Source organism: Anser brachyrhynchus, assembly GCF_964034855.1.
Source record: "Anser brachyrhynchus genome assembly, chromosome: 1".
Lineage (NCBI taxonomy): Eukaryota > Metazoa > Chordata > Aves > Anseriformes > Anatidae > Anser > Anser brachyrhynchus.
In genome coordinates, this window is record NC_137694.1 from 78,336,252 (window position 1) to 78,362,662 (window position 26,411).

At 48.3% G+C, this 26,411-nt stretch overlaps 2 long non-coding RNA genes across 4 annotated transcripts in view; one reads left to right on the top strand and one right to left on the bottom strand.

Moving 5' to 3' along the window:
- The window catches only part of LOC308187508, a 233,129-nt gene that overhangs the window by 179,627 nt on the left and 27,091 nt on the right, over window positions 1–26,411 (bottom strand). The window lies entirely within an intron of this gene.
- LOC308187505 overlaps window positions 1–26,411 on the top strand; it is a 207,379-nt gene that overhangs the window by 175,423 nt on the left and 5,545 nt on the right. Inside the window, exons 4-5 of one of the 3 annotated variants that reach the window (XR_013944739.1) lie at window positions 1,043–1,203; window positions 14,233–16,916. This is a non-coding gene — a long non-coding RNA (uncharacterized lncRNA). Of the gene's footprint in view, window positions 1–1,042; window positions 7,640–14,232; window positions 16,917–26,411 lie in introns of those variants that run through there. The other 2 variants (XR_013944741.1, XR_013944742.1) reach the window with 2 other exon arrangements.

Sequence of the window (26,411 nt, forward strand, 5' to 3'; positions counted from 1 at the left end):
GACTAGGAATGTCAGTAGGTAGGTGAAAAATTTTGTTACGTATGGCTCTGAGGCCATGTATCATATGGCGAATTGTAGGATTGATCATGTTACAAATAGGGCGATTGGAAGAAATGTTATTGAGTATTGGTCTATTTTTAGGCTCAGGGGGATTTTAAAGTTTATAATGAATTTTCACTCCCAGTGGCAGGTGACAGATTCTACTCCCGAGTAGATGAATGCGGTTGTAGGGGCTAGGCTAATTAGGAATGTGGTTTTAACAGCGCGGGTGGTGGCTTGTGGGGTGTTTTTAAAGTTTTTAAATAGAAATGGCAGGATGATTGGGGTTAGGAGGATTGTCAGCGTGAGTAGTGTGAGGGAGTTGATTAGTAGTGTGGGGTTCACTACTTTTACTTGGATTTGCACCAAGATGGGTGGTTCCTAAGACCAGTGGATTGCTGTTATCCTTTAAAAGTAAGGGGGCTGAGGTTTTAGGCTCAGATGTAAGAGTTAGCAGCTCTTGTTGGTTAAACCCTCCCCTCGGCAGGTAAGAAGGTTTGAACTTCTATTCTTAGAATCACAGTCTAATGTTTGGTTTAAACTATACTTGCATGAGGGGATTCCGGAGATCAGTTCGGGTTTGAGGATTAGGAGGAATATTGGGATAATGTGGAGTGTTATGAGCAGGTGTTCTCGCGTGGTTGAGTTTTGCATAGATGTGATGTGGGAGGGGATTGAGCCTCGTTGGGTCATTAGTAGTATGAATAAGGTGTAGGAGGCGGTTAGTAGGGTTGCGATTCCTGTTAGGATGATCGTGAAGGCAGATCAGTTGAATAAGGTGATTATAATGGTTAGCTCTGCTATGAGGTTTGTTGTTGGGGGTAAGGCTATGTTTGTTAGATTGGCCAGCAATCATCAGGTAGCTATGAGTGGTAGGAGAGGTTGTAGGCCTCGTGTGAGTAGTAGAATTCGGCTGTGCGTACGTTCATAGTTTGTGTTGGCTAGGCAGAATAGTATGGAGGAAGTTAGTCCATGGGAAATTATTAGGATCATTGCCCCTGAGAATGATCAGTGGGTTTGGATTATTCCTGCGGCGATAACTAGGCCTATGTGGCTAACGGATGAATAAGCGATTAGTGATTTTAGGTCTGTCTGTCGTAGGCAGATTGAGCTAGTCATTAGGGCGCCTCATAGGGCCAGGGTTAGGAAGGGGTAGTGCAGGAGGTTGGACAGTGGGCCCATAAATAGAGTGACTCGTATAATTCCGTATCCTCCTAGCTTTAGTAGTAGGGCGGCGAGGAGTATTGAGCCTGCGATGGGTGCTTCTACGTGGGCTTTTGGCAGTCAGAGGTGTAGGCCGTATAGTGGGGCTTTTACTATGAATGCTATGAGCAGTGCTAGACCTGATAGTATTCCTGTCCATGAGGTGGATAGGGTTGGGTGGGTTAGTTGTAGGGTTGGCAGGTGCAGGGTGCCAATTTTCACGTATAGGTGTATGATTGTGATTAGCAGGGGTAGAGAGCTTACTGGCGTGTAGAATAGCAGGTAGATGCCAGCGCTTAGGCGTTCTGGTTGGTTCCCCCATCGGGTGATTAAGATTAGGGTGGGAATGAGGGTTGCTTCAAATGAGATGTAAAATAGTGCTAGTTCTGTGGTGGAAAAGGCTAGTAGGATGAATGGCTGGACTGCGACTAAGGTTGAGATAAAGATTCGTTTGCGTTGTAGGGGTTCTTGTTGCAGGTGGTTTTGGCTTGCTATGATTATGAGTGGGAGTAGTCAGCAGGATAGTACTAGGAGGGGGGATGAGATTTGGTCAATTCCTGTTCAGTTGGATAAAAATTTGTAGGGGTAGTAGGTTGGGATTAATCACTGTAGGCTTAGGGCAGCGATTAGGAGGCTGTATAAGGTGGTGTTAGTCCATAGAAATTTTGGTGGAGACAGCAGGGCTGTTGGAAGAAGTATGATTGTGGGTAGGATGATTTTTAGCATTGCAGGAGGTTTAGGTTGTGTAGATGGTCAGAGCCATGTGTGCGGGTGGAGGCTACTAGGATGGCCAGGCCTGTGCCCGCCTCACACGCTGAGAAGGTTAGCATGAGAATTGGTACCATGGTGAATGAGGAGACTTGGTTTTCGATGGATCATATTGATAGGCCTACGAATATCGATAATATTATGCTTTCAAGGCATAGTAGGGCGGATACTAGGTGGGTTCGGTGGAAGGCTAGCCCTAGTCCGCTGAAAATGAAGGCTGAGTAGAAGCTTAAATGTAGGGGCGACATAAGAAAGTTACAGGGTTGGCTGTAATCTGCTGGGTCGAAACCAGCTATCTTTTTGGTTAGACTAACTTTCTGTTATTCTGCTCATTCTAGGCCCCCTTGAATTCACTCGTAGGCCAGTCCGAGTGTTAGGAGAAGGAGGATCACTACAGTTCAGGTGAGGGTCATTAGGGGGGATTGGAGTTGGACGGCTCATGGCAGGGGGAGTAGGAGGGCGATTTCTAGGTCGAATAGGACGAACAGGATGGCTACTGAGGAAGAATCGGACTGAGAATGGTAATCGAGCAGATCCAAGTGGGTCGAATCCACATTCGTACGGTGAGAGTTTCTCTGAGTCGGGGTTTATTTGGGCGAGTCAGAAGTTTAATGCGGTTAGGGCGGCGCTTAGGATTGATGATAGGGCGAATATGAACATGAGTGCGTTCATTGCTCTCCTCTGGGTTTATACCAGATTCTAGAGATTGGAAGTCAATTGTAATTAATATACTAGAAGAGCAAGATCCTCATCAGTAGATGGTTATGTAGAGGAATAGTCAGATGACGTCTACGAAGTGTCAGTATCAGGCTGCTGCCTCGAATCCGAAGTGGTGGTCTGATGTAAAGTGGAACTTGATCAGTCGGAAGAGGCAGACGGTCAGGAAGGAGGATCCGATGATTACGTGGAGTCCGTGGAATCCAGTGGCAACGAAGAAGGTAGATCCGTAGACGCTATCGGCGATTGAGAATGGGGCTTCGTGGTATTCTATTGCTTGTAGGGCTGTGAAGTAGAATCCCAAGAGGATCGTTAGGGTTAGGGCGTGGATGGCGTGTTTTCGGTTTCCTTCTGTGATGCTGTGATGGGCTCACGTTACGGTAACGCCTGAGGCTAGTAGGATGGCTGTGTTTAGTAGGGGGACTTCTATCGGGTTGAGTGGTTTAATTCCTGTTGGGGGTCATTGGCCTCCTAGTTCTGGGGTTGGGGCCAGGCTCGAGTGGAAGAACGCTCAGAAGAACCCTAAGAAGAAGAATGCTTCGGATGTGATGAAAAGGATTATGCCGTATCGTAGGCCTTTTTGGACTGTGGGAGTGTGATGGCCTTGGAAGGTGCTTTCTCGTACAATGTCTCGTCATCATTGGAGTATTACTAGGAGTATTGAGATGAGGCCTAGGGTTAGTAGTATGGATGAGTTGTAGTGGAATCACATGATTAATCCTGAGGTTGTGAGTAGGGCGGCGGCTGCCCCGAAGATTGGTCAAGGGCTTGGGTCAACTATGTGGTATGAGTGTGCTTGGTGTGCCATTAGATGTTTTCTTGTAAGTATAGGCTTAGAAGGAGCACGAAGACGTAGGCCTGGATTATGGCTACTGCTACTTCTAGGATGGTTAGGAGTAGTAGGATGATTATTGTTAGGATGGATACTGCAGGAAGGGTGGGTATTAATGCAATGGAGGCTGTAGAGATGAGTTAGATGAGTAAGTGTCCTGCTGTAAGGTTGGCTGTAAGGCGGACTCCGAGGGCTAGGGGGCGGATTAGTAGGCTGGTTGTTTCGATCAGGATTAGTGCGGGGATTAGGGGTGTAGGGGTACCTTCGGGTAATAGGTGGGCTAAAGAGGCTGATGGTTGGTTTCGTAGGCCTGTTAGTAGTGTGGCGAGCCATAGTGGGAAGGCTAGGGCTATGTTCATAGATAGTTGGGTGGTTGGGGTGAATGTATATGGAAGGAGGCCTAAAAGGTTGATTGTAAGAAGTATGATTATTAGGGATGTAAATATTATGGCTCATTTGTGGCCATTTTTGTCGAGTGGGACTATTAGTTGTTTTGTGATTAGGTGAAGGAGTCATGTTTGGATAGTAGAAAGGCGGTTGTTGATTCATCGGTTGTTTGGGGACGGGAATAGTAGGGCTGGGAAGAGTAGGGATAGTAGGATTAAGGGGATGCCAAATAGATTGGGGCTGGAAAATTGGTCAAAGAAGCTTAGGTTCATGGTCAGGATTATGGTGTGGGTTTGGTAGTGAGGGAGGTCTTATTTGATGGGGGGTTGGTTGTGGTGAAGGCTAGTAGTTTTGGTTGGATGAGGAGTGCTAGGGTTAATCAGGTTATAATTATGATTGAAAATCATGGTGCGGGGTTAAGCTGTGGCATATCATTAAGGAGGGGGAAGTCCCTCTTTGGCTAGCTTAAAAGGCTAGTGCTGTTGCATAGCTTCTTAATGATTAGGATGATGATAGAAGGGACGATCAGGCCTCGAAATGTGGGAGTGGGGTTGATTCTACTACAATGGGTATGTAGCTGTGATTAGCCCCGCAAATTTCTGAGCATTGTCCGTAAAAAATCCCAGGCCGGGTGGTAATGAATGAAGTTTGGTTTAGTCGGCCTGGGATTGCGTCTGTTTTAACTCCGAGCGTTGGGACTGCTCAGGAGTGGAGTACGTCTCCTGCAGTAATGATCACGCGGATGGGGGATTCTATTGGGATAACTACGCGGTGGTCAACTTCTAGCAGTCGGAAGTGGCCGTTGGGTAAGTCTGGGGTGGGCACTATGTAGGAGTCGAATGATAGGTCTTTGAAGTCTGTGTATTCGTAGCTTCAGTATCATTGGTGGTCGATGGCTTTTAGGGTGAGGTCTGGTTCATCGATTTTGTCCATTATGTAGAGGATTTGTAGGGATGGGAGGGCGAGGAGTACCAGGACGATAGCAGGTAGGATTGTCCAGATCAGCTCTACTTCTTGGGCGTCTACAGCATTGGACGAGAGTTTTTCTGTTAGTATGTGGGCTAAAAGGTAGAGAACTAGGCTGCAGATAGCTAGGGCAACGATTAGGGCGTGGTCGTGGAATTCAACGAGTTCTTCTATGATGGGTGATGAGGCGTCTTGGAATCCTAGTTGGGAGTGGTTGGCCACATGAGATGTACAGGATTTTTACCTGTGATTTAGTCTTGACAAGGCTATGTAATTGGTTTACTAACGTCTCATAAGAAAGAAGCATGAGCGGTTAATGCAGTTGGCTTGAAACCAGCATGTGAGGGTTCGATTCCTTCCTTTCTTGTACTTGGACGAAGGCCGGTTCCTCGAAAGTATGGTATGGGGGAGGGCAGCCGTGGATTCATTCAACGTTTGTGGTAGTTAGTTCTGGTTGTAGGACTTTTCGTTTGGCCGAAAAGGCTTCTCAGATGATGAATATTAGTATGATTACGGCTACTATTGAGATTAGGGAGCCGATGGAGGAAATGGTGTTTCATAGTGTGTAGGCGTCGGGATAGTCCGAGTATCGTCGGGGTATTCCTGCTAGGCCTAGGAAGTGCTGGGGGAAGAACGTTAGGTTTACTCCTGTAAATATTACCCCGAAGTGGGCTTTTGCTCATGTTTGGTGTAGGGTAAACCCAGTGAGTAGTGGGAATCAGTGAGTAAATCCTGCTAGAATGGCAAAGACGGCGCCTATGGATAGGACGTAGTGGAAGTGGGCAACTACGTAGTACGTGTCGTGCAGGGCGATGTCTAGGGAAGAGTTTGCAAGAACGATTCCTGTTAATCCTCCGATGGTAAATAGGAAGATAAATCCTAGAGCTCATAGTATTGGGGGGGTCTCATTTGATTGTTCCTCCGTGCAGGGTGGCTAGTCAGCTAAATACTTTGATTCCGGTAGGGATGGCAATGATTATAGTGGCTGATGTAAAGTAGGCTTGGGTATCAACGTCTATTCCTACTGTAAACATGTGGTGAGCTCAGACGATGAATCCTAGGAAGCCGATGGATAGTATGGCTCAGACTATTCCCATGTAGCCGAAGGGCTCCTTTTTGCCTGAGTAGTACGTGACTACGTGTGAGATGATTCCGAACCCCGGTAGGATCAGAATATAGACTTCTGGGTGTCCGAAGAATCAGAATAGGTGTTGGTACAGGATTGGGTCTCCTCCTCCAGCGGGGTCGAAGAATGTGGTGTTTAGGTTTCGATCAGTTAGTAATATTGTAATACCGGCGGCGAGTACGGGGAGTGATAGAAGGAGTAGGATGGCGGTAATTAGTACGGATCAGACAAATAGTGGGGTTTGGTATTGTGAGAGTGCGGGGGGTTTTATGTTGATGGCTGTGGTGATAAAGTTGATGGCCCCAAGGATGGAGGAGATACCGGCTAAGTGGAGTGAGAAGATAGCCAGGTCTACTGAAGCTCCGGCGTGGGCAAGGTCACCTGCTAGGGGAGGGTAGACAGTTCAGCCTGTGCCGGCGCCAGCTTCTACAGTGGATGAGGCTAGTAGGAGGAGGAATGATGGGGGGAGGAGTCAAAAGCTTATGTTGTTTATTCGCGGGAATGCTATGTCGGGGGCACCGATTATGAGGGGGACTAATCAGTTGCCGAATCCTCCGATCATGATGGGTATGACTATAAAGAAGCTTATTACAAAGGCGTGAGCGGTAACGATTACATTGTAAATTTGGTCGTCGCCTAGGAGAGTTCCTGGTTGTCCTAGTTCTGCGCGGATTAATAGGCTGAGTGCGGTGCCGACTATTCCTGCTCATGCCCCGAAGATGAGGTACAGGGTGCCAATATCCTTATGGTTAGTGGAAAATAGTCATCGGTTGATGAAGGTGACGGGTAAGATGGCTGAGTGTTGAAGCGTTAGGCTGTAGTCCTTTTTACAGAGGTTTAATTCCTCTTCTTATCGGCTCTGTAGTGAAATTCATGTTGAGTTGCAAGCTCATCGATGCGCACTAGGGTGCGTCAGGGTCTTTGTAGGCAGAAGCCAATTGGTTTAGGCATTTAGCTGTTAACTAGAGTTTTGTGGGATCGAAGCCCATCTGTCTAGGGAGGCTTTAGCTTAATTAAAGCGTCTGACTTGCATTCAGAAGATACAGGTTAATATTCTGTAAGTCTTAATGTGCAGAAACTAAGAGGGTTTAACTCTTATTTAAGGCTTTGAAGGCCTTCGGTTTGGGGTGTTATCCTAAGTTTCTAGACAATGGCATGTATTATTGGGGACAGGGGAAGTAAGAGGATTGATAGTGAGGCAAGGACCGCAGTAGGTGTGCTTGGGGCTTTGCTAGTGTATCATTGTTTTATGTGGTTAGAGGAGTTGGGGGGAAGGGTAATTGTTGAGTGGTATGCGAGGCGTAGGTAGAAGAAGAGGCTGAGCAGTGATAGCATGGCAATTGCCATGGCTGCTGGTGTTATTTCCTGTTTAGTTAGTTCTTGGATGATAAGTCACTTTGGTATAAAGCCTGTTAATGGGGGGAGGCCTGCTAGGGATAAAAGTACTAGTATTAGGGTGGCGTTTAGCACTGGGGTTTTTGTTCATGAGGTTGTGATCATGGATAGGTTAAGGGCTTTGATTTTGTTAAGGGCTAGGAATACGGCTGATGTTATGATTGTGTATAGGTAGAAGGTAAGTAAGGCCAATTTGGGGCTGTAAACTAGGATGATGGCGATTCAGCCTAAGTGGGAGATGGACGAGAAGGCTAGGATTTTGCGTGTTTGTGTTTGGTTCAGTCCTATTCAGCCTCCTAGTGCTGTTGAGGCTAGGGCCATGGCGGTGAGTAGAGCTGGGTCGAGGGATTTGGATGTTAGTAGGAGCAGGGTTAGTGGGGGGAATTTTATGAGGGTCGAGAGTAGCAGGGCTGTTATTAGTGGCGATCCTTGTAGTACTTCTGGGAATCAGAAGTGAAATGGCACTAGGCCCAGTTTAATAGCGATTGCTGCTGTCAGTAGTAGACAGGAGGTTGGGTGGTTTATTTGTGTGATGTCTCATTGGCCGGTGACTCAGGCATTGGTTATGCTAGAGAATAGGACCAGGGCGGAAGCAGCTGCTTGGGTTAGGAAGTATTTCGTTGCGGCTTCTACTGCTCGTGGGTGGTGGGATTTGGCAATTAGGGGAATGATGGCTAGTGCGTTGATCTCCAGTCCTGTCCAGGCCAGAACTCAGTGGTTGCTGGAAATTGTGATTGTGGTGCCCAAGATGAGGCTGAAGGTTATGATTGGGGTCGCGTAAGGGTTCATTAGTAGAGGAGGGGGTTAAACCATCATTTTCGGGGTATGGGCCCGATAGCTTGATTAGCTGACTCTACTAGAAAATAATATAAGGGAAGTATGGAGAATTTTGATTTCTCTTGTGTGGGTTCAATTCCTACTTTTCTAAGGTCAACAGGAAATGAGAGGGCTGTTATACCTCTATGTTCACTTTATCATAGTGACCCTTTGTAGTTCAGGCACATTTCCTTATGTAAGGAGGTAGGCCTGCATAGCAGATAGGTATGCTGATGTGTCAGAGGCACAGAGCTAGTGTGAGGGGTAGGAAGTTTTTTCATAGTAGGTGCATTAGTTGGTCATATCGGAATCGTGGGTATGAAGCTCGGACCCATAAGAAACCAGAAGATAGTAGGAGGACTTTTGTGGCTAGGATGACGGGGAATAGTTCTGTGGGTGGCCCTAGGGCGCTTGGGTTTAGGAATATGATGGCTGTAAGTGTATTTATTAGCATAATGTTCGCATATTCAGCTAGGAAGAATAAGGCGAAGGGTCCTGCGGCGTATTCAACGTTAAACCCTGAGACTAGCTCAGATTCACCCTCTGTGAGGTCAAAAGGAGCTCGGTTTGTCTCTGCTAGGGTGGATACGTATCATATTATTGCTAGGGGTCATGAGGAGAAAATGAAGTATAGAGGCTCCTGTGCGATGGCAAAGGAGCTGAGTGTGTAGCTTACGCTTAGTATGATTATTGATAGCAGGATTATGGCCAGTGTCACTTCGTATGAAATGGTCTGTGCTACTGCCCGTAGGGCTCCGATTAGTGCGTATTTTGAGTTCGAGGCTCAGCCTGATCATAGGACTTAGTAGACGGCTAGGCTTGACATGGCTATTAGGAAGAGAACTCCGAGGTTTAGATCTGCTAGGGGAAATGGGAGTGGTAGTGGTGCTCAAGTGGTGAGGGCTAGGACAAGGGCTAGTATTGGTATCAGAATGAATAGAAGTGGGGAAGAGGTAGAGGGTCGGATGGGCTCTTTGGTAAATAGTTTCAGTCCGTCCGCAAATGGTTGAAGTAGGCCAAAAGGCCCGACAACGTTAGGGCCTTTGCGGGATTGTATGTAGCTTAGGATTTTCCGTTCTACTAGGGTTAGGAAGGCTACGGCAATCAGGATTGGGATGATGTATAGGAGGGATATAACGAGGCAGCTTAGTGTTGTTATTTGAATCATGGGTGAAGCTAGGGAGAGGATTTGAACCTCTGGGGAAAGGGCTTAAGCCTTCTGCACTTGCCGGGCTCTGCCACTCTAGCTGGTCCTTTTCTAGGATTGAAAGTGGTGGGGGAAGGCCCTCTTCACGGTTTAGTTGGTTTCACTGCTTAGAGGGGGGGGGCGTGCTTGTGGTATTGGCCCCACTTTCCCGGTCCTTTCGTACTGGGGAGAGTGTGTCATAGATAGAAACCGACCTGGATTGCTCCGGTCTGAACTCAGATCACGTAGGACTGTTAATCGTTGAACAAACGAACCCTTAATAGCGGCTGCACCATTAGGATGTCCTGATCCAACATCGAGGTCGTAAACCCCCCTGTCGATATGGGCTCTTGAGGGGGATTGCGCTGTTATCCCTGGGGTAGCTTGGTCCATTAATCAATTATATTGGGTCTGGTCACTGTTAGCACTTTGAGGGGTAGCTCTAGGTAAAGAGGTATGGTCTTGTTTTTGGAGGATTTGTTCTCCTCCAAGGTCGCCCCAACCGAAAAATATCGACCAGGCTCTGCGATGGTAGTGGCCCCAGTGGGGTTGATTGAGGATTCGCGGTGGTCGTTGATTTTTAAGTTCCACAGGGTCTTCTCGTCTTATGTTCACATCCCCGCTTTTAGCCCTGGGGATGCACTGCAGTGAGTCCAGAGAGTGCACTGGCACCACTGGGGATGAACTGCAGTGAGTCCAGAGATTGCACTGGCACCACTGGGGATGCAGTGCAGTGAGTCCAGAGACTTCACTGGCACCACTGGGAATGCAGTGCAGTGAGTGCAGAGAGTGCACTGGCACCACTGGGGATGCAGTGCAGTGAGTCCAGAGAGTGCACTGGCACCACTGGGGATGCACTGCAGTGAGTCCAGAGAGTGCACTGGCACCACTGGGGATGCAGTGCAGTGAGTCCAGAGAGTGCACTGGCACCACTGGGGATGCACTGCAGTGAGTCCAGAGAGTGCACTGGCACCACTGGGGATGAACTGCAGTGAGTCCAGAGATTGCACTGGCACCACTGGGGATGCAGTGCAGTGAGTCCAGAGACTTCACTGGCACCACTGGGAATGCAGTGCAGTGAGTCCAGAGAGTGCACTGGCACCACCGGGGATGCACTGCAGTGAGTCCAGAGAGTGCACTGGCACCACTGGGGATGCACTACAGTGAGTCCAGAGATTGTACCATCACCACTGGGGATGCAGTCCAGTGAGTCCAGAGAGTGCACTGGCACCACTGGGGATGCAGTGCAGTGAGTCCAGAGAGTGCACTGGCACCACTGGGGATGCACTACAGTGAGTCCAGAGATTGTACCATCACCACTGGGGATGCAGTCCAGTGAGTCCAGAGAGTGCACTGGCACCACTGGGGATGCACTGCAGTGAGTTCAGAGAGTGCACTGGCACCACTGGGGATGGGTTTCAAGCCAACTGCATTAACCGCTCATGCTTCTTTCTTATTAGACGTTAGTAAACCAATTACATAGCCTTGTCAAGACTAAATCACAGGTAAAAATCCTGTACATCTCATGCGGCCAACCACTCCCAACTAGGATTCCAAGAACCAGGAGGTTCGGTGAAAATAGGGCTAGTGCTATTAGAGGGGTGATTATTAGGGTAAGCCCTAAGCTGTCTTTAATGGAGAAGTATGGGTGGAATGGGATTTTGTCGCAGTCTGATACGATTCCTAGTGGGTTATTTGAGCCTGATTCGTGTAGGAAGGTTAGGTGGACTAGGGTGATTCCTGCAATTAGGAAGGGCAGTAGGAAGTGGATGGCGAAGAATCGGGTTAAGGTTGGATTGTCTACTGAGAATCCTCCTCAGGCTCATTCTACTAGAGTTTGCCCAATGTACGGGATGGCTGAGAATAGGTTGGTGATTACGGTGGCCCCTCAGAATGACATTTGTCCTCATGGTAGGACATACCCTACGAAGGCAGTTGCTATTAGGGTGAGTAGGAGGATTACTCCTGTGTTTCAGGTTTCTTTGTATAGGTAGGAGCCGTAGTAGAGGCCTCGTCCGATGTGTAAGTAGATGCAGATAAAGAAGAGCGAAGCACCGTTGGCGTGGAGGTTGCGGATGAGCCATCCGTACTGGACGTCTCGGCATGTGTGAGCTACTGAGGAGAAGGCGAGTGAAGTGTCTGCGGTGTAGTGTATGGCTAGTAGCAGGCCTGTTAGGATTTGTGTGGCTAAGCAGATGGCTAGAAGGGAGCCAAAGTTTCATCAGGCAGAGATGTTGGAGGGGGCGGGTAGGTCGATTAGGGAGTTGTTGATTATTTTTAGTAGGGGATGGGATTTGCGGATGTTAGGGGCCATTAGTGAGTCTGTGTGTTATTAGGATTATTACCAGGATGGAGAGGGCGAAGGATCCTAGGTAGGCCTTAATTAGCCCTGTGTGTATTGAGGTTGCGGCTTTGCTTGCGGCTACTTGTAGTTCAGCAAGGCCCTCTGGCCCTATTTTTTTGAGTCAGGAGAGGTCGATCAAGTGTAGGGCAATGTTTTGTCCCTTTTCTAGTAGGTTTTTGGAGAAGAATCGGTGTACTAGGGGGTTGAAGTACCCTAATGCAGAGGAGAAGTTTATGAGGGGGTTTGGTTTGGGGTGAGTGAGGGTGTGTGTTATGTTCGATAGTTCTAGGGCTAGGATGATTCCTAGGATTGTTATGAGGATGGCAGCGGTTTTGGTGATAAGGGGTATGGTTATTGGGGGGGTTTTGGTTGGTGTGATGAAAGAGGTAATGATTATTCCTGCTGTAATGCTGCCTAGGGCGAGTCGGGTTAGGGGGGCGGTGATTAGTGGGTTGTTTTCGTTTATTGATACTATTGGGGGGATTCGGGTTTGTCCAGCTTGGACTAGGATGGTTATGCGGATGCTGTAGGTTGCGGTGAATGCTGTGGCTATAAGGGTTAGGAGTAGGGCTCAAGTATTTAGGTATGATGTGTTTAAGCTTTCGATGATGAGGTCTTTTGAGTAGAATCCGGCTAGGAATGGGGTTCCTATCAGCGCCAGGTTTCCGATGGTTAGGCAGGAAGTAGTGACTGGGAGTATTTTCTGTAGGCCTCCTATCTTTCGGATATCTTGTTCTCCGTTTAGGTTGTGGATGATAGACCCTGAGCATAGGAATAGTATGGCTTTAAAGAAGGCATGGGTTGAGATGTGTAGGAAGGCTAGTTGTGGGAGGTTTAGTCCGATAGTGACTATTATTAGTCCTAGTTGGCTGGATGTTGAGAAAGCAATGATTTTTTTGATGTCATTTTGGGTTAGGGTGCATGTGGCAGCGAATAGGGTTGATAGAGCACCTAGGCATAGGCAGGCAGTTAGGGCTGTCTGGTTGGTGGCTAGCAGGGGGTGCATGCGGATGAGCAGGAAGATTCCGGCTACTACTATGGTACTGGAGTGCAGTAGGGCTGATACTGGGGTGGGGCCTTCTATTGCTGCGGGCAGTCATGGGTGGAGTCCAAATTGGGCGGATTTTCCTGCGGCTGCGAGGATTAATCCTATGAGGGGGAGGATTGGGGTTTGGTGGGGGTGTACGGCTTGTTGGATCTCTCAGGTGTTGAATGTTGAAGCTAGTCATGCTATGCTCAGGATCAGTCCGATGTCTCCGATTCGGTTGTAGATTACGGCTCGTAGGGCGGCGGTGTTGGCATCTGCTCGGCCTTGTCATCAGCCGATGAGAAGGAAGGACATGATTCGTACTCCTTCCCAGCCTACGAATAGGAGGAATATGTTGTTTGCGGTTGTTAGGAGGAGTATGGCGACTAGGAATGTCAGTAGGTAGGTGAAAAATTTTGTTACGTATGGCTCTGAGGCCATGTATCATATGGCGAATTGTAGGATTGATCATGTTACAAATAGGGCGATTGGAAGAAATGTTATTGAGTATTGGTCTATTTTTAGGCTCAGGGGGATTTTAAAGTTTATAATGAATTTTCACTCCCAGTGGCAGGTGACAGATTCTACTCCCGAGTAGATGAATGCGGTTGTAGGGGCTAGGCTAATTAGGAATGCGGTTTTAACAGCGCGGGTGGTGGCTTGTGGGGTGTTTTTAAAGTTTTTAAATAGAAATGGCAGGATGATTGGGGTTAGGAGGATTGTCAGCGTGAGTAGTGTGAGGGAGTTGATTAGTAGTGTGGGGTTCACTACTTTTACTTGGATTTGCACCAAGATGGGTGGTTCCTAAGACCAGTGGATTGCTGTTATCCTTTAAAAGTAAGGGGGCTGAGGTTTTAGGCTCAGATGTAAGAGTTAGCAGCTCTTGTTGGTTAAACCCTCCCCTCGGCAGGTAAGAAGGTTTGAACTTCTATTCTTAGAATCACAGTCTAATGTTTGGTTTAAACTATACTTGCATGAGGGGATTCCGGAGATCAGTTCGGGTTTGAGGATTAGGAGGAATATTGGGATAATGTGGAGTGTTATGAGCAGGTGTTCTCGCGTGGTTGAGTTTTGCATAGATGTGATGTGGGAGGGGATTGAGCCTCGTTGGGTCATTAGTAGTATGAATAAGGTGTAGGAGGCGGTTAGTAGGGTTGCGATTCCTGTTAGGATGATCGTGAAGGCAGATCAGTTGAATAAGGTGATTATAATGGTTAGCTCTGCTATGAGGTTTGTTGTTGGGGGTAAGGCTATGTTTGTTAGATTGGCCAGCAATCATCAGGTAGCTATGAGTGGTAGGAGAGGTTGTAGGCCTCGTGTGAGTAGTAGAATTCGGCTGTGCGTACGTTCATAGTTTGTGTTGGCTAGGCAGAATAGTATGGAGGAAGTTAGTCCATGGGAAATTATTAGGATCATTGCCCCTGAGAATGATCAGTGGGTTTGGATTATTCCTGCGGCGATAACTAGGCCTATGTGGCTAACGGATGAATAAGCGATTAGTGATTTTAGGTCTGTCTGTCGTAGGCAGATTGAGCTAGTCATTAGGGCGCCTCATAGGGCCAGGGTTAGGAAGGGGTAGTGCAGGAGGTTGGACAGTGGGCCCATAAATAGAGTGACTCGTATAATTCCGTATCCTCCTAGCTTTAGTAGTAGGGCGGCGAGGAGTATTGAGCCTGCGATGGGTGCTTCTACGTGGGCTTTTGGCAGTCAGAGGTGTAGGCCGTATAGTGGGGCTTTTACTATGAATGCTATGAGCAGTGCTAGACCTGATAGTATTCCTGTCCATGAGGTGGATAGGGTTGGGTGAGTTAGTTGTAGGGTTGGCAGGTGCAGGGTGCCAATTTTCACGTATAGGTGTATGATTGTGATTAGCAGGGGTAGAGAGCTTACTGGCGTGTAGAATAGCAGGTAGATGCCAGCGCTTAGGCGTTCTGGTTGGTTCCCCCATCGGGTGATTAAGATTAGGGTGGGAATGAGGGTTGCTTCAAATGAGATGTAAAATAGTGCTAGTTCTGTGGTGGAAAAGGCTAGTAGGATGAATGGCTGGACTGCGACTAAGGTTGAGATAAAGATTCGTTTGCGTTGTAGGGGTTCTTGTTGCAGGTGGTTTTGGCTTGCTATGATTATGAGTGGGAGTAGTCAGCAGGATAGTACTAGGAGGGGGGATGAGATTTGGTCAATTCCTGTTCAGTTGGATAAAAATTTGTAGGGGTAGTAGGTTGGGATTAATCACTGTAGGCTTAGGGCAGCGATTAGGAGGCTGTATAAGGTGGTGTTAGTCCATAGAAATTTTGGTGGAGACAGCAGGGCTGTTGGAAGAAGTATGATTGTGGGTAGGATGATTTTTAGCATTGCAGGAGGTTTAGGTTGTGTAGGTGGTCGGAGCCATGTGTGCGGGTGGAGGCTACTAGGATGGCCAGGCCTGTGCCCGCCTCACACGCTGAGAAGGTTAGCATGAGAATTGGTACCATGGTGAATGAGGAGACTTGGTTTTCGATGGATCATATTGATAGGCCTACGAATATCGATAATATTATGCTTTCAAGGCATAGTAGGGCGGATACTAGGTGGGTTCGGTGGAAGGCTAGTCCTAGTCCGCTGAAAATGAAGGCTGAGTAGAAGCTTAAATGTAGGGGCGACATAAGAAAGTTACAGGGTTGGCTGTAATCTGCTGGGTCGAAACCAGCTATCTTTTTGGTTAGACTAACTTTCTGTTATTCTGCTCATTCTAGGCCCCCTTGAATTCACTCGTAGGCCAGTCCGAGTGTTAGGAGAAGGAGGATCACTACAGTTCAGGTGAGGGTCATTAGGGGGGATTGGAGTTGGACGGCTCATGGCAGGGGGAGTAGGAGGGCGATTTCTAGGTCGAATAGGACGAACAGGATGGCTACTGAGGAAGAATCGGACTGAGAATGGTAATCGAGCAGATCCAAGTGGGTCGAATCCACATTCGTACGGTGAGAGTTTCTCTGAGTCGGGGTTTATTTGGGCGAGTCAGAAGTTTAATGCGGTTAGGGCGGCGCTTAGGATTGATGATAGGGCGAATATGAACATGAGTGTGTTCATTGCTCTCCTCTGGGTTTATACCAGATTCTAGAGATTGGAAGTCAATTGTAATTAATATACTAGAAGAGCAAGATCCTCATCAGTAGATGGTTATGTAGAGGAATAGTCAGATGACGTCTACGAAGTGTCAGTATCAGGCTGCTGCCTCGAATCCGAAGTGGTGGTCTGATGTAAAGTGGAACTTGATCAGTCGGAAGAGGCAGACGGTCAGGAAGGAGGATCCGATGATTACGTGGAGTCCGTGGAATCCAGTGGCAACGAAGAAGGTAGATCCGTAGACGCTATCGGCGATTGAGAATGGGGCTTCGTGGTATTCTATTGCTTGTAGGGCTGTGAAGTAGAATCCCAGGAGGATCGTTAGGGTTAGGGCGTGGATGGCGTGTTTTCGGTTTCCTTCTGTGATGCTGTGATGGGCTCACGTTACGGTAACGCCTGAGGCTAGTAGGATGGCTGTGTTTAGTAGGGGGACTTCTATCGGGTTGAGTGGTTTAATTCCTGTTGGGGGTCATTGGCCTCCTAGTTCTGGGGTTGGGGCCAGGCTCGAGTGGAAGAACGCTCAGAAGAACCCTAAGAAGAAGAATGCTTCGGATGTGATGAAAAGGATTATGCCGTATCGTAGGCCTTTTTGGACTGTGGGAGTGTGATGGCCTTGGAAGGTGCTTTCTCGTACAATGTCTCGTCATCATTGGAGTATTACTAGGAGTATTGAGATGAGGCCTAGGGTTAGTAGTATGGATGAGTTGTAGTGGAATCACATGATTAATCCTGAGGTTGTGAGTAGGGCGGCGGCTGCCCCGAAGATTGGTCAAGGGCTTGGGTCAACTATGTGGTATGAGTGTGCTTGGTGTGCCATTAGATGTTTTCTTGTAAGTATAGGCTTAGAAGGAGCACGAAGACGTAGGCCTGGATTATGGCTACTGCTACTTCTAGGATGGTTAGGAGTAGTAGGATGATTATTGTTAGGATGGATACTGCAGGAAGGGTGGGTATTAATGCAATGGAGGCTGTAGAGATGAGTTGGATGAGTAAGTGTCCTGCTGTAAGGTTGGCTGTAAGGCGGACTCCGAGGGCTAGGGGGCGGATTAGTAGGCTAGTTGTTTCGATCAGGATTAGTGCGGGGATTAGGGGTGTAGGGGTACCTTCGGGTAATAGGTGGGCTAAAGAGGCTGATGGTTGGTTTCGTAGGCCTGTTAGTAGTGTGGCGAGCCATAGTGGGAAGGCTAGGGCTATGTTCATAGATAGTTGGGTGGTTGGGGTGAATGTATATGGAAGGAGGCCTAGAAGGTTGATTGTAAGAAGTATGATTATTAGGGATGTAAATATTATGGCTCATTTGTGGCCATTTTTGTTGAGTAGGACTATTAGTTGTTTTGTGATTAGGTGAAGGAGTCATGTTTGGATAGTAGAAAGGCGGTTGTTGATTCATCGGTTGTTTGGGGACGGGAATAGTAGGGCTGGGAAGAGTAGGGATAGTAGGATTAAGGGGATGCCGAATAGATTGGGGCTGGAAAATTGGTCAAAGAAGCTTAGGTTCATGGTCAGGATCATGGTGTGGGTTTGGTAGTGAGGGAGGTCTTATTTGATGGGGGGTTGGTTGTGGTGAAGGCTAGTAGTTTTGGTTGGATGAGGAGTGCTAGGGTTAATCAGGTTATAATTATGATTGAAAATCATGGTGCGGGGTTAAGCTGTGGCATATCATTAAGGAGGGGGAAGTCCCTCTTTGGCTAGCTTAAAAGGCTAGTGCTGTTGCATAGCTTCTTAATGATTAGGATGATGATAGAAGGGACGATCAGGCCTCGAAATGTGGGAGTGGGGTTGATTCTACTACAATGGGTATGTAGCTGTGATTAGCCCCGCAAATTTCTGAGCATTGTCCGTAAAAAATCCCAGGCCGGGTGGTAATGAATGAAGTTTGGTTTAGTCGGCCTGGGATTGCGTCTGTTTTAACTCCGAGCGTTGGGACTGCTCAGGAGTGGAGTACGTCTCCTGCAGTAATGATCACGCGGATGGGGGATTCTATTGGGATAACTACGCGGTGGTCAACTTCTAGCAGTCGGAAGTGGCCGTTGGGTAAGTCTGGGGTGGGCACTATGTAGGAGTCGAATGATAGGTCTTTGAAGTCTGTGTATTCGTAGCTTCAGTATCATTGGTGGCCGATGGCTTTTAGGGTGAGGTCTGGTTCGTCGATTTCGTCCATTATGTAGAGGATTTGTAGGGATGGGAGGGCGAGGAGTACCAGGACGATAGCAGGTAGGATTGTCCAGATCAGCTCTACTTCTTGGGCGTCTACAGCATTGGACGAGAGTTTTTCTGTTAGTATGTGGGCTAAAAGGTAGAGAACTAGGCTGCAGATAGCTAGGGCAACGATTAGGGCGTGGTCGTGGAATTCAACGAGTTCTTCTATGATGGGTGATGAGGCGTCTTGGAATCCTAGTTGGGAGTGGTTGGCCACATGAGATGTACAGGATTTTTACCTGTGATTTAGTCTTGACAAGGCTATGTAATTGGTTTACTAACGTCTCATAAGAAAGAAGCATGAGCGGTGAATGCAGTTGGCTTGAAACCAGCATGTGAGGGTTCGATTCCTTCCTTTCTTGTACTTGGACGAAGGCCGGTTCCTCGAAAGTATGGTATGGGGGAGGGCAGCCGTGGATTCATTCAACGTTTGTGGTAGTTAGTTCTGGTTGTAGGACTTTTCGTTTGGCCGAAAAGGCTTCTCAGATGATGAATATTAGTATGATTACGGCTACTATTGAGATTAGGGAGCCGATGGAGGAAATGGTGTTTCATAGTGTGTAGGCGTCGGGATAGTCCGAGTATCGTCGGGGTATTCCTGCTAGGCCTAGGAAGTGCTGGGGGAAGAACGTTAGGTTTACTCCTGTAAATATTACCCCGAAGTGGGCTTTTGCTCATGTTTGGTGTAGGGTAAACCCAGTGAGTAGTGGGAATCAGTGAGTAAATCCTGCTAGAATGGCAAAGACGGCGCCTATGGATAGGACGTAGTGGAAGTGGGCAACTACGTAGTACGTGTCGTGCAGGGCGATGTCTAGGGAAGAGTTTGCAAGAACGATTCCTGTTAATCCTCCGATGGTAAATAGGAAGATAAATCCTAGAGCTCATAGTATTGGGGGGGGTCTCATTTGATTGTTCCTCCGTGCAGGGTGGCTAGTCAGCTAAATACTTTGATTCCGGTAGGGATGGCAATGATTATAGTGGCTGATGTAAAGTAGGCTCGGGTATCAACGTCTATTCCTACTGTAAACATGTGGTGAGCTCAGACGATGAATCCTAGGAAGCCGATGGATAGTATGGCTCAGACTATTCCCATGTAGCCGAAGGGCTCCTTTTTGCCTGAGTAGTACGTGACTACGTGTGAGATGATTCCGAACCCCGGTAGGATCAGAATATAGACTTCTGGGTGTCCGAAGAATCAGAATAGGTGTTGGTACAGGATTGGGTCTCCTCCTCCAGCGGGGTCGAAGAATGTGGTGTTTAGGTTTCGATCAGTTAGTAATATTGTAATACCGGCGGCGAGTACGGGGAGTGATAGAAGGAGTAGGATGGCGGTAATTAGTACGGATCAGACAAATAGTGGGGTTTGGTATTGTGAGAGTGCGGGGGGTTTTATGTTGATGGCTGTGGTGATAAAGTTGATGGCCCCAAGGATGGAGGAGATACCGGCTAAGTGGAGTGAGAAGATAGCCAGGTCTACTGAAGCTCCGGCGTGGGCAAGGTTACCTGCTAGGGGAGGGTAGACAGTTCAGCCTGTGCCGGCGCCAGCTTCTACAGTGGATGAGGCTAGTAGGAGGAGGAATGATGGGGGGAGGAGTCAAAAGCTTATGTTGTTTATTCGCGGGAATGCTATGTCGGGGGCACCGATTATGAGGGGGACTAATCAGTTGCCGAATCCTCCGATCATGATGGGTATGACTATAAAGAAGCTTATTACAAAGGCGTGAGCGGTAACGATTACATTGTAAATTTGGTCGTCGCCTAGGAGAGTTCCTGGTTGTCCTAGTTCTGCGCGGATTAATAGGCTGAGTGCGGTGCCGACTATTCCTGCTCATGCCCCGAAGATGAGGTACAGGGTGCCAATATCCTTATGGTTAGTGGAAAATAGTCATCGGTTGATGAAGGTGACGGGTAAGATGGCTGAGTGTTGAAGCGTTAGGCTGTAGTCCTTTTTACAGAGGTTTAATTCCTCTTCTTATCGGCTCTGTAGTGAAATTCATGTTGAGTTGCAAGCTCATCGATGCGCACTAGGGTGCGTCAGGGTCTTTGTAGGCAGAAGCCAATTGGTTTAGGCATTTAGCTGTTAACTAGAGTTTTGTGGGATCGAAGCCCATCTGTCTAGGGAGGCTTTAGCTTAATTAAAGCGTCTGACTTGCATTCAGAAGATACAGGTTAATATTCTGTAAGTCTTAATGTGCAGAAACTAAGAGGGTTTAACTCTTATTTAAGGCTTTGAAGGCCTTCGGTTTGGGGTGTTATCCTAAGTTTCTAGACAATGGCATGTATTATTGGGGACAGGGGAAGTAAGAGGATTGATAGTGAGGCAAGGACCGCAGTAGGTGTGCTTGGGGCTTTGCTAGTGTATCATTGTTTTATGTGGTTAGAGGAGTTGGGGGGAAGGGTAATTGTTGAGTGGTATGCGAGGCGTAGGTAGAAGAAGAGGCTGAGCAGTGATAGCATGGCAATTGCCATGGCTGCTGGTGTTATTTCCTGTTTAGTTAGTTCTTGGATGATAAGTCACTTTGGTATAAAGCCTGTTAATGGGGGGAGGCCTGCTAGGGATAAAAGTACTAGTATTAGGGTGGCGTTTAGCACTGGGGTTTTTGTTCATGAGGTTGTGATCATGGATAGGTTAAGGGCTTTGATTTTGTTAAGGGCTAGGAATACGGCTGATGTTATGATTGTGTATAGGTAGAAGGTAAGTAAGGCCAATTTGGGGCTGTAAACTAGGATGATGGCGATTCAGCCTAAGTGGGAGATGGACGAGAAGGCTAGGATTTTGCGTGTTTGTGTTTGGTTCAGTCCTATTCAGCCTCCTAGTGCTGTTGAGGCTAGGGCCATGGCGGTGAGTAGAGCTGGGTCAAGGGATTTGGATGTTAGTAGGAGCAGGGTTAGTGGGGGGAATTTTATGAGGGTCGAGAGTAGCAGGGCTGTTATTAGTGGCGATCCTTGTAGTACTTCTGGGAATCAGAAGTGAAATGGCACTAGGCCCAGTTTAATAGCGATTGCTGCTGTCAGTAGTAGACAGGAGGTTGGGTGGTTTATTTGTGTGATGTCTCATTGGCCGGTGACTCAGGCATTGGTTATGCTAGAGAATAGGACCAGGGCGGAAGCAGCTGCTTGGGTTAGGAAGTATTTCGTTGCGGCTTCTACTGCTCGTGGGTGGTGGGATTTGGCAATTAGGGGAATGATGGCTAGTGCGTTGATCTCCAGTCCTGTCCAGGCCAGAACTCAGTGGTTGCTGGAAATTGTGATTGTGGTGCCCAAGATGAGGCTGAAGGTTATGATTGGGGTCGCGTAAGGGTTCATTAGTAGAGGAGGGGGTTAAACCATCATTTTCGGGGTATGGGCCCGATAGCTTGATTAGCTGACTCTACTAGAAAATAATATAAGGGAAGTATGGAGAATTTTGATTTCTCTTGTGTGGGTTCAATTCCTACTTTTCTAAGGTCAACAGGAAATGAGAGGGCTGTTATACCTCTATGTTCACTTTATCATAGTGACCCTTTGTAGTTCAGGCACATTTCCTTATGTAAGGAGGTAGGCCTGCATAGCAGATAGGTATGCTGATGTGTCAGAGGCACAGAGCTAGTGTGAGGGGTAGGAAGTTTTTTCATAGTAGGTGCATTAGTTGGTCATATCGGAATCGTGGGTATGAAGCTCGGACCCATAAGAAACCAGAAGATAGTAGGAGGACTTTTGTGGCTAGGATGACGGGGAATAGTTCTGTGGGTGGCCCTAGGGCGCTTGGGTTTAGGAATATGATGGCTGTAAGTGTATTTATTAGCATAATGTTCGCATATTCAGCTAGGAAGAATAAGGCGAAGGGTCCTGCGGCGTATTCAACGTTAAACCCTGAGACTAGCTCAGATTCACCCTCTGTGAGGTCAAAAGGAGCTCGGTTTGTCTCTGCTAGGGTGGATACGTATCATATTATTGCTAGGGGTCATGAGGAGAAAATGAAGTATAGAGGCTCCTGTGCGACGGCAAAGGAGCTGAGTGTGTAGCTTCCGCTTAGTATGATTATTGATAGCAGGATTATGGCCAGTGTCACTTCGTATGAAATGGTCTGTGCTACTGCCCGTAGGGCTCCGATTAGTGCGTATTTTGAGTTCGAGGCTCAGCCTGATCATAGGACTGAGTAGACGGCTAGGCTTGACATGGCTATTAGGAAGAGAACTCCGAGGTTTAGATCTGCTAGGGGAAATGGGAGTGGTAGTGGTGCTCAAGTGGTGAGGGCTAGGACAAGGGCTAGTATTGGTATCAGAATGAATAGAAGTGGGGAAGAGGTAGAGGGTCGGATGGGCTCTTTGGTAAATAGTTTCAGTCCGTCCGCAAATGGTTGAAGTAGGCCAAAAGGCCCGACAACGTTAGGGCCTTTGCGGGATTGTATGTAGCTTAGGATTTTCCGTTCTACTAGGGTTAGGAAGGCTACGGCAATCAGGATTGGGATGATGTATAGGAGGGATATAATGAGGCAGCTTAGTGTTGTTATTTGAATCATGGGTGAAGCTAGGGAGAGGATTTGAACCTCTGGGGAAAGGGCTTAAGCCTTCTGCACTTGCCGGGCTCTGCCACTCTAGCTGGTCCTTTTCTAGGATTGAAAGTGGTGGGGGAAGGCCCTCTTCACGGTTTAGTTGGTTTCACTGCTTAGAGGGGGGGGGGCGTGCTTGTGGTATTGGCCCCACTTTCCCGGTCCTTTCGTACTGGGGGGAGTGTGTCATAGATAGAAACCGACCTGGATTGCTCCGGTCTGAACTCAGATCACGTAGGACTGTTAATCGTTGAACAAACGAACCCTTAATAGCGGCTGCACCATTAGGATGTCCTGATCCAACATCGAGGTCGTAAACCCCCCTGTCGATATGGGCTCTTGAGGGGGATTGCGCTGTTATCCCTGGGGTAGCTTGGTCCATTAATCAATTATATTGGGTCTGGTCACTGTTAGCACTTTGAGGGGTAGCTCTAGGTAAAGAGTCTTGTTTTTGGAGGATTTGTTCTCCTCCAAGGTCGCCCCAACCGAAAAATATCGACCAGGCTCTGCGATGGTAGTGGCCCCAGTGGGGTTGATTGAGGATTCGCGGTGGTCGTTGATTTTTAAGTTCCACAGGGTCTTCTCGTCTTATGTTCACATCCCCGCTTTTGCCCTGGGGATGCACTGCAGTGAGTCCAGAGAGTGCACTGGCACCACTGGGGATGAACTGCAGTGAGTCCAGAGATTGCACTGGCACCACTGGGGATGCAGTGCAGTGAGTCCAGAGACTTCACTGGCACCACTGGGAATGCAGTGCAGTGAGTGCAGAGAGTGCACTGGCACCACTGGGGATGCAGTGCAGTGAGTCCAGAGAGTGCACTGGCACCACTGGGGATGCACTGCAGTGAGTCCAGAGAGTGCACTGGCACCACTGGGGATGCAGTGCAGTGAGTCCAGAGAGTGCACTGGCACCACTGGGGATGCACTGCAGTGAGTCCAGAGAGTGCACTGGCACCACTGGGGATGAACTGCAGTGACTCCAGAGATTGCACTGGCACCACTGGGGATGCAGTGCAGTGAGTCCAGAGACTTCACTGGCACCACTGGGAATGCAGTGCAGTGAGTCCAGAGAGTGCACTGGCACCACCGGGGATGCACTGCAGTGAGTCCAGAGAGTGCACTGGCACCACTGGGGATGCACTACAGTGAGTCCAGAGATTGTACCATCACCACTGGGGATGCAGTCCAGTGAGTCCAGAGAGTGCACTGGCACCACTGGGGATGCACTGCAGTGAGTCCAGAGAGTGCACTGGCACCACTGGGGATGCACTTCAGTGAGTCCAGAGAGTGCACTGACACCACTGGGGATGCAGTGCAGTGAGTCCAGAGAGTGCACTGGCACCACTGGGGATGCAGTTCAGTGAGTCCAGAGAGTGCACTGGCACCACTGGGGATGCAGTCCAGTGAGTCCAGTGAGTGCACTGGCACCACTGGGGATGCTGTGCAGTGAGTGCAGAGAGTGCACTGGCACCACCGGGGATTCACTGTAGTGAGTCCAGAGAGTGCACTGGCACCACCTGTGATGCAGTACAGTGAGTCCAGTGAGTGCACTGGCACCACTGGGGATGCAGTGCTGTGACTCCGGAGAGCGCACTGGCACCACTGGGGATGCACTGCAGTCAGTCCAGTGAGTGCACTGACACCACTGGGGATGCACTTCAGTGACTCGAGAGAGTGCACTGGCACCACTGGCGATGCACTGCAGTGAGTCCAGAGACTGCACTGGCACCACTGGGGATGCACTTCAGTGAGTTCAGAGAGTGCACTTGCACCACTGGGGATGGGTTTCAAGCCAACTGCATTAACCGCTCATGCTTCTTTCTTATGAGACGTTAGTAAACCAATTACATAGCCTTGTCAAGACTAAATCACAGGTAAAAATCCTGTACATCTCATGTGGCCAACCACTCCCAACTAGGATTCCAAGAACCAGGAGGTTCGGTGAAAATAGGGCTAGTGCTATTAGAGGGGTGATTATTAGGGTAAGCCCTAAGCTGTCTTTAATGGAGAAGTATGGGTGGAATGGGATTTTGTCGCAGTCTGATACGATTCCTAGTGGGTTATTTGAGCCTGATTCGTGTAGGAAGGTTAGGTGGACTAGGGTGATTCCTGCAATTAGGAAGGGCAGTAGGAAGTGGATGGCGAAGAATCGGGTTAAGGTTGGATTGTCTACTGAGAATCCTCCTCAGGCTCATTCTACTAGAGTTTGCCCAATGTACGGGATGGCTGAGAATAGGTTGGTGATTACGGTGGCCCCTCAGAATGACATTTGTCCTCATGGTAGGACATACCCTACGAAGGCAGTTGCTATTAGGGTGAGTAGGAGGATTACTCCTGTGTTTCAGGTTTCTTTGTATAGGTAGGAGCCGTAGTAGAGGCCTCGTCCGATGTGTAAGTAGATGCAGATAAAGAAGAGCGAAGCACCGTTGGCGTGGAGGTTGCGGATGAACCATCCGTACTGGACGTCTCGGCATGTGTGAGCTACTGAGGAGAAGGCGAGTGAAGTGTCTGCGGTGTAGTGTATGGCTAGTAGCAGGCCTGTTAGGATTTGTGTGGCTAAGCAGATGGCTAGAAGGGAGCCAAAGTTTCATCAGGCAGAGATGTTGGAGGGGGCGGGTAGGTCGATTAGGGAGTTGTTGATTATTTTTAGTAGGGGATGGGATTTGCGGATGTTAGGGGCCATTAGTGAGTCTGTGTGTTATTAGGATTATTACCAGGATGGAGAGGGCGAAGGATCCTAGGTAGGCCTTAATTAGCCCTGTGTGTATTGAGGTTGCGGCTTTGCTTGCGGCTACTTGTAGTTCAGCAAGGCCCTCTGGCCCTATTTTTTTGAGTCAGGAGAGGTCGATCAAGTGTAGGGCAATGTTTTGTCCCTTTTCTAGTAGGTTTTTGGAGAAGAATCGGTGTACTAGGGGGTTGAAGTACCCTAATGCAGAGGAGAAGTTTATGAGGGGGTTTGGTTTGGGGTGAGTGAGGGTGTGTGTTATGTTCGATAGTTCTAGGGCTAGGATGATTCCTAGGATTGTTATGAGGATGGCAGCGGTTTTGGTGATAAGGGGTATGGTTATTGGGGGGGTTTTGGTTGGTGTGATGAAAGAGGTAATGATTATTCCTGCTGTAATGCTGCCTAGGGCGAGTCGGGTTAGGGGGGCGGTGATTAGTGGGTTGTTTTCGTTTATTGATACTATTGGGGGGATTCGGGTTTGTCCAGCTTGGACTAGGATGGTTATGCGGATGCTGTAGGTTGCGGTGAATGCTGTGGCTATAAGGGTTAGGAGTAGGGCTCAAGTATTTAGGTATGATGTGTTTAAGCTTTCGATGATGAGGTCTTTTGAGTAGAATCTGGCTAGGAATGGGGTTCCTATCAGCGCCAGGTTTCCGATGGTTAGGCAGGAAGTAGTGACTGGGAGTATTTTCTGTAGGCCTCCTATCTTTCGGATATCTTGTTCTCCGTTTAGGTTGTGGATGATAGACCCTGAGCATAGGAATAGTATGGCTTTAAAGAAGGCATGGGTTGAGATGTGTAGGAAGGCTAGTTGTGGGAGGTTTAGTTCGATAGTGACTATTATTAGTCCTAGTTGGCTGGATGTTGAGAAAGCAATGATTTTTTTGATGTCATTTTGGGTTAGGGCGCATGTGGCAGCGAATAGGGTTGATAGAGCACCTAGGCATAGGCAGGCAGTTAGGGCTGTCTGGTTGGTGGCTAGCAGGGGGTGCATGCGGATGAGCAGGAAGATTCCGGCTACTACTATGGTACTGGAGTGCAGTAGGGC